Source organism: Mesoplodon mirus, assembly GCF_964341445.2.
Source record: "Mesoplodon mirus genome assembly, chromosome: 2".
NCBI classification, from domain to species: domain Eukaryota; kingdom Metazoa; phylum Chordata; class Mammalia; order Artiodactyla; family Ziphiidae; genus Mesoplodon; species Mesoplodon mirus.
In genome coordinates, this window is record NC_138977.1 from 35,797,432 (window position 1) to 35,805,457 (window position 8,026).

The 8,026-nt window shown below is 41.1% G+C and overlaps 1 pseudogene across 1 annotated transcript; it reads right to left on the reverse strand.

Annotated features, from left to right (window-relative positions):
* Positions 1–1,315: 1,315 nt before the first annotated feature.
* On the reverse strand, positions 1,316–1,841 carry LOC309795642 (ubiquitin-conjugating enzyme E2 D3-like; annotated as a pseudogene). Its single transcript has 2 exons — positions 1,608–1,841; positions 1,316–1,559 (listed from the first exon to the last, which is right to left on the reverse strand). The product of its transcript is annotated as a ubiquitin-conjugating enzyme E2 D3-like (transcript).
* Positions 1,842–8,026: the final 6,185 nt, after the last annotated feature.

Here is an 8,026-nt window from a genome sequence, read left to right on the forward strand (position 1 = left end):
TATCTCATGGTACTGTAATTTACTTAAAATTAGACTCACTTTGAGCATTTAAGTTGTTCCCAGTTTTCTGCTTTTATAAATAATAATGCTGTTATAAATAAGAATGTGTTTATAAATAACAGTGCTATTATAAACAGGAACATAATAATAATAAAATTTTTGCAAGTATTGCAGCTTATTTATTATGACAGCTTCTTAGACTTATAGTGACAAGGTTATCAATGCATATTGCCAGACTTTTTCCAGAAAGGTTGTGTGAATTTTCACTCCTACCTGCAGCATATGAGAATGTCTCTTTCACTCGACTCTTATTTACTAACAAGTAATATTCACCTTAGAATTGTTTCGTTCTTATTTATAGGAAACATGTTATCTTAATGTATCTAAAAAATTATTAGTGATGTTGATTATGAGCCTTGTTAACTGTTTTGTGAATTTTCTGTTCAAGTATTGGGTTCTTTTTTTCTGTGAGGTGATAGTATTTTTTTTTCATCAGTTTGTGCAACTTTAATGAAGAAAAATAAATCAATTACCAGTGGAGCTATTAGTTGATCACTCATCCATTGACAACTTGCATCATTTATTCAGGACTATATTAAACAGTATATTATTGGAAAAAAGATTAACTAATAGCTTCAAGCCATCTAACAATTTAAATGAAAATTGCAAGATGTTTGAGGCCCCATTTTGGAATATAAAGGGTGTTTGACTTCCAATTTCCATTCTCTGTAGAACAAGAACAGGCCATTTCTTTATTGACATGCATAAAATACATCACATTTTCTGTTCTGCTGATCCTACCAATTCAATACCAATCCTCTAGCCACATCAGTTATGAGCATAAAGTATATCATGTAACCTCAAATCTCTAACAGTGGAAGACTTAAACAAGAATGGATGCTGCTAGAATAATGCTGCTTCCTTTGATGTGACAACTGAGCATCCATCTCCCTCCGCCTCAAATGCTTCTTCAGTATGTTAGAGCTGTGAGAAATGGTTTAAATCTTATAACTAAGTTAGAGTGAAGACTTTGACCATATAATATACATGCTCCATTTAAAAAAAAAATTTTGAGTCTTGGGCACTGTTCTCTTGTAACTAGTGTACAGTTTCTAAAAGCAGTTATTGTCCAAAGCTGGAAGAGCTTAAGTCTTCTCAGATAAGCATGTGAATGAATGGAGGGAGGTAAACAAAAAATAAAATTTAAAAAGACAAGGTCTGATAGGGAAGCAGCTGGATAAGAAAATCAAAAAAGCAACAGTAATTTAAAGTTTGTTCCAGCTGTAATGTGGGTTATTCTGACCTTCAGGCAGCATCACATGGCATATTTCTGAGTCCATTCCCGAGATATTCTGTTGTACTTATCTGTCTGTCTTATAGATCCATGCAATCTCTGGTATTAGGGGGTCATCTGGGTTTGGATCACACAGCAGTGAACAAATGGATGAAAGAACTTGAAAAATAGTTAAAGCAGGTGACCACTGTGATCTTAGAATATAAAAACAAATGTAGCCATTCCTGTTGATATTTTGATGATAAATTCTTATGGTAAATGCAACCTGGTTTGAAGGGGTAGTCTGTAGGAAGATGAATTGTCAAAAACATACACCACCTTGATATGGGTTGTCATTAAGTCCCATAATTGTGACTTGTCAATGAAACATCATCCCCAACTGGACCTGCAGAACATTGTGCCAGGGGATCATGGGCCAAATCACTAAGTTCCTTATTAATTCGTTTCAGCACCATAGTCTGTGCTTTTCGTCTGGCTCCTCACTATCTTGGTGTCTGCTCAAAGGTCTGGCCCAAACTCTTGATTTTCTGGGCTGCTGGGAAGGGTTGCCTCTTTACCTCACACTGGTTCTGCCAGACATAGGCGTAGAGGGGCTGGGGCGTCCCTCACGCTGTGGCCTCGGTCTCTTCCCCGCCCACCTGGCAGCTGCTGCATCCCTGACCCTATGGTGCTCATGCACATAACACGAGGTGATGATAGTATTTTTCAATACTATCAAAAGGTTTGGTTTTTTTTTTTTTGGTTGCGCCCGGCAGCTTGTGGGATCTTAGTTCCCCAACCAGGGATTGAACCCGGGCCTTGGGCAGAGTCCTAACCACTGGACCACAAGGGACTTCCCAAGGTTTGATTTTTTTAAAAAATATAGAATTAGGGGCTTCCCTGGTGGTGCAGTGGTTGAGAGCCCGCCTGCCAATGCAGGGGACACGGGTTCATGCCCCGGTCCAGGAAGATCACACATGCCGCGGAGCGGCTGGGCCCGTGAGCCATGGCCACTGAGCCTGTGCGTCTGGAGCCTGTGCTCCGCAACGGGAGAGGCCACAATAGTGAGAGGCCCCCGTACCGCAAAAAAAAAAAGAAAAAAAAATATAGAGAATTAGGCTTTTTATCTTGTGTCATGTAACCGTCTATTTCCTTACCACCAATTTATTTTAATTTTGGATTAAATAAATAATTTTCTTTTGTTTTGGATCTATCTCTCATGAGTTTCCCTAAACTCTTTTGGAACCTATAGGATTCTTTTTTTTTGGCCACACTGCACCATGGCTTGTGGGATCGCAGTTCCCTGACCAGCGATTGAACCCCGGCCTGGAATCCTAGCCACTAGGCCACCAGGGAACTCCCTATAGGATTTTTATTTTATTTTATTTATTTTCATTTCATTTCATTTCATTTTTTTGGCTGCTCTGCACGCAGCATGTGAGATCTTTTTTTTTTTGCGGTACGCGGTCCTCTCACTGTTGTGGCCTCTCCCGTTGCGGAGCACAGGTTCCGGACGCGCAGGCTCAGCAGCCATGGCTCATGGGCCCAGCCGCTCCACGGCATGTGGGATCTTCCTGAAGGACCGGGGCACAAACCCGTGTCCCCTGCATCAGCAGGCGGACTCTCAACCACTGCGCCACCAGGGAAGCCCCATGCATGTGAGATCTCAATTCCCCAACCAGGGATGGAACCCACGCCCCCTGCAGTGGAAGCACGGAGTCTTAACTGGACCACCAGGGAAATCCCCCAAATTGATTTTATTAAAATATAGTTGATTTACAATGTTGTGTTGGTCTCTGATGTACAGAAAAGTGATTCAGCTATATATATATAATATATATATTCTTTTTCATATTCTTTTCCATTATGGTTTAATTACAGGATATTGAATATAGTTGCCTGTGCTATATAGTAAGACTAATCCCAGCTCCCAATCCATCCCTCCCCCATTCCCCCTCCCCCTTGGCAACCACAAGTCTGTTCTCCATGTCTGTGGGTCTGTTTCATAGATAAGTTCATTTGTGTCATATTTTAGATTTCACATATAAGTGATATCATATGGTATTTGTCTTACTCTTTCTGACTGACTTTAATTAGTAGGATAATCTCTAGGGCCATCCATGTTGCTGCATTATTTCATTGTTCTTTTATGGCTGAGTAATATTCCATTGTATATATGTACCACATCCTCTTTATCCATTCATTTGTCAATGGACATTTAGGTTGTTTCCATGTCTTGGCTATTGTAAATAGTGCTATTATGAACACAGCGGTGCCTGTATCTTTTCAAATTATGGTTTTGTCCAGATATATGCCCAGGAGTGGGATTGCTGGATTATATGGTAACTCTGTTTTTAGTTTTTTTTTTAATTAATCTTTATTGGAGTATAGTTGCTTTACAATGTTGTGTTAGTTTCTTGCTGTGCAGCAAAGTGAATCAGTCATACGTATACATATATCCACTCTTTTTAAATTTATTTTTAATTTATTTTATTTTTTTATTATTATTTTTTAATGTGGCTGCCATTTCCTCAATTCTGGGAAAGGATCTTTTTAAAAAAAATTTATTTAGTTTTGGCTGTGCTGGGTCTTTGTTGCTGCACGTGGGCTTTCTCTAGTTGTGGTGAGTGGGGGCTACTCTTCGTTGTGGTGCGCAGGCTTCTCCTTGTGGTGGCTTCTCTTGTTGTGGAGCATGAGCTCTAGGCGCACGGGCTTCAGTAGTTGTGCTGCATGAGCTTCAGTAGTTGTGGCTCGTGGGCTCTAGAGCACAGGCTTGGTAGTTGTGGCACACGGGCTTAGTTGCTCCACAGCATGTGGGGTCTTCCCAGACCAGGGCTCGAACCCGTGCCCCCTGCATTGGCAGGAGGATTCTTAACCACTGCACCACCAGGGAAAGCCCCCACTATTTTTTTTATATTTCCTTCCCATTTAGGTCACCACAGAGCACTGAGTAGAGTTCCCTGTGCTGTACTATAGGTTCTCATTAGTTACCTAGTTTATACATAGCAGTGTATATATGTCAGTCCCAGTCTCCCAATTCATCCCACCCCCTTGGTAACCATTCGTTTGTTCTCTACATCTGTGACTCTACTTCTGCTTTGCAAATAAGTTCATCTTTACCATTTTTCTAGATTCCACATGTAAGCAATATTATATGATATTTGTTTTTCTCCTTCTGACTTATCTAACTCTGTATGACAATCTCTAGGTCCATGCATGTCTCTGCAAATGGCACTATTTCATTCCTTTTTAAGGCTGAATAATATTCCATTGTATATATGTACCACATCTTCTTTATCCATTTCTCTGTTGATGGACATTTAGGTTGCTTCCATGTCCTGGCTATTGTAAATAGTGCTGCAATAAACATCGGGGTGCATGCATCCTCTTTTTTTATTCTTTTTTTTTTTACTTTTAAAAAAAAATTATTAAAAAAAAATAAAAAAAAATAAAAAAAATTATTTATCTATCTATTTATTTATTTTTGGCTGAGTTTGGTCTTTTTTTTTTTTTGCAGTACGTGGGCCTCTCACTGTTGTGGCCTCTCCCATTGCAGAGCCCAGGCTCTGGACGCGCAGGCTCAGCGGCCATGGCTTACGGGCCCAGCCACTCCACGACATGTGGGATCTTCCCGGACTTGGGCACTAACCTGTGTCCCCTGCACCAGCAGGCGGACTCTCAACCACTGTGCCACCAGGGAAGCCCGAGTTTGGTCTTTCGTTGTTGCGCGCAGGCTTTTTCTAGTTGCGGCGAGTGGGGGCTACCCTTCGTTGTGGTGCACGGGCTTCTCATTGCGGTGGCTTCTCTCGTTGCGGAGCATGGGCTCTAGGCGCATGGGCTTCAGTAGTTGTGGCACGTGGGCTCAGTAGTTGTGACGCACGGGCTCAGTTGCTCCGTGGCATGTGGGATCCTCCCAGAGTAGGGCTCGAACCCTTGTCCCCTGCACTGGCAGGCAGACTCCCAACCACTGCGCCACCAGGGAAGCCTGCATGCATCCTTTTGAATTATGGTTTTCTCTGGATATATGCCTAGGAGTGGGATTTCTGGGTCATATGGTAGCTCTATTTTTAATTTTTTAAGGAACCTCTGTACTGTTCTCCATAGTGGCTGTACCAATTTACATTCCCACCAACAGGGCAAGAGGGTTCCCTTTTCTCCACACCCTCTCCAGCCTTTATTGTAGAATTTTTTTCTTTTTTTTTGCAGTACGTGGGCCTCTCACTGTTGTGGCCACTCCCGTTGCGGAGCACAGGCTCCAGACACGCAGGCTCAGCGGCCATGGCTCACGGGCCTATACGGTCCGCGGCATGTGGGATCTTCCCGGACCAGGGCACAAACCCGTGTCCCCTGCCTCGGCTGGCGGACTCTCAACCGCTGCGCCACCAGGGAAGCCCTATTGTAGAATTTTTGATGATGGCCATTCTGACTGGTGTAAGGTGGTACTTCATTGTAGTTTTGATTTGCATTTCTCTAATAATTAGTGATGTTGAGCATCTTTTCATGTGCCTTCTTGGCCATCACTATGTCTTCTTTGGAGAAATGTCTATTTAGGTCTTCCACCCATTTTTTGATTGGGTTGTTTTTTTGATATTGAGCTGCATGAGCTGTTTGTATATTTGGGATATTAATCAGTTGCTTCATTTGCAAATATTTTCTCCCATTCTGAGGGTTGTCTTTTTGTTTTGTTTATCGTTTCCTTTGCTGTGAAAAAGCTTTTAAGTTTCATTAGGTCTCATTTGTTTATTTTTGTTTTTATTTTCATTACTCTAGGCAGTGGATTGAAAAAGATCTTGCTGAGATTTATGTCAAAGAGTGTTCTTCCTGTATTTTCCTCTAAGAGTTTTACAGTATCCAGGCTTACATTTAGGTCTTTAATTCATTTTGAGTTTATTTTTGTGTGTGGTGTGAGTGAGTATTCTAATTTCATTCTTTTACATGTAGTTGTCTTGTTTTCCCAGCACCAGTTACTGAAGAGACTGTCTTTTCTCCATTGTGTATTCTTGCCTCCTTGGTCATAGATTAGGTGGCCATAGGTGCGTGGGTTTATCTTTGGACTTTCTATCCTGTTCCATTGATCTATATTTCTGTTTCATAGGTAAGCTCACTTGTGTCATATTCTAGATTCCACATATGTGATACCATATGGTATTTGTCTTTCTCTTTCTGACTGACTTAGTATGATAATCTCTAGGGCCATCCATGTTGCTGCAAATGGCATTATTTCATTCTTTTTTATGGCTGAGTAATATTCCATTATATATATGTACAACATCTTCTTTATCCATTCATCTGTCATTGGACATTTAGGTTGTTTCTATGTCTTGGCTATTGTAAATAGTACTGCTATGAACACAGGGGTGCCTGTATCTCTTCAAATTATGGTTTTGTCCAGATATATGCCTAGGCGTTGGATTGCTGGATCATATGGTAACTCTATTTTTAGTTTTTTGAGGAACCTCCATACTATTTTCCATAGTGGCTGCACCAATTTACATTCCCACCACTGTATAGGAGGTGGATTTTTTACATTCTTCAAGCTTCTAGAAGTTTCCTGTTGTGCTAATTCTCAGAGTTTGGCAAACAATTCCTTAGCCATATTTAATCATCTTTCTTTTTGGCACTTTCCCTTCTGCCTTTACATTCTCAACCTGAAGAAGCCAGGCTTTTCAGTTGGTTTTCCTGAAGAATATCTTTAACCTCTAATTCTATCTGCAGAGAATAGAAATACATGAAGCATTTCCTGTGGTTTGTAGAATTGGATCTCAAAATTAAGGTGCATATATGTTGAACATATTCAGGTGCATTTTAAGCTTGTGAACATATGAGATAAATTTAGAGATTAGGGATTAATTGGTTTCTTTCTCCATCTTAATGCAAATAGTGGTGTTTTATCCCTTAGTTATGTCTAAGTGTTGCCAGTCTTTTCAGCATGATCATGCTGCCAACTACTTTCATTGTTTCCACTTTGCTGTGCTCCAGGGAAATGAGGACAAGCTGAGAATTAGACTGGGATTTAATATCCCAGGGTTACAACTTACTTGCTTAATAACCTTGGACAAATCACAAAGGCCTCACTAGTCCTTTGTTTCCTTATCTGTGAAGTGGGGAATGATAGTACATACCTCTTAGTTTGGATGTGAAGATTCAGTGGGATCTCATGATCCACCTCGCTAGCACGGGGTGTAAGTTTGGCTTTTAAAATTTTCTAATTAATCACTAGAATCTCTACATGTCAATATGTTTGGGATCCCCTATTTAAAATCTCCTTTACAAATTTACTAAGAACTCTAGGTGCTTACTCTTCCGAAGGAGGCTCCTTCTCAACCCCAAATGGAGAGAAACTCAAAAAAGCCCAACCAGCCCACTGGTAGGCCCTGGTCTCAGCTGCTGTTGTTTTGTTGGGACCTTTTGAATAAATTGGTACTACTGAGGCCAGTGGGTCCTTACCCCCTGCTGCCATGCCCCTTCTGGTCCAGATCCTTGCACACAACTTGATGGCGCCCAGGCTTGGCCTCTCAAGGTTACTTCTCTTCTGGTTACATCCACATACTCAGTTGTGTGTCCTGTATCACCCTGTGACATCTGTGCCAAGACAACTGGATCCAGAGGAACTTGTCACCTGTCCAGACATCCCTTCCTTTCTGGATGTGTAATTAGATTTTATTTTCTACCAGTGGACCTCAGTTGTAATCATCCTAATTCATTTGAGAAATTCTGCTAACACTGAATTTCAAAAGGCAAGTGGCCAAGGAC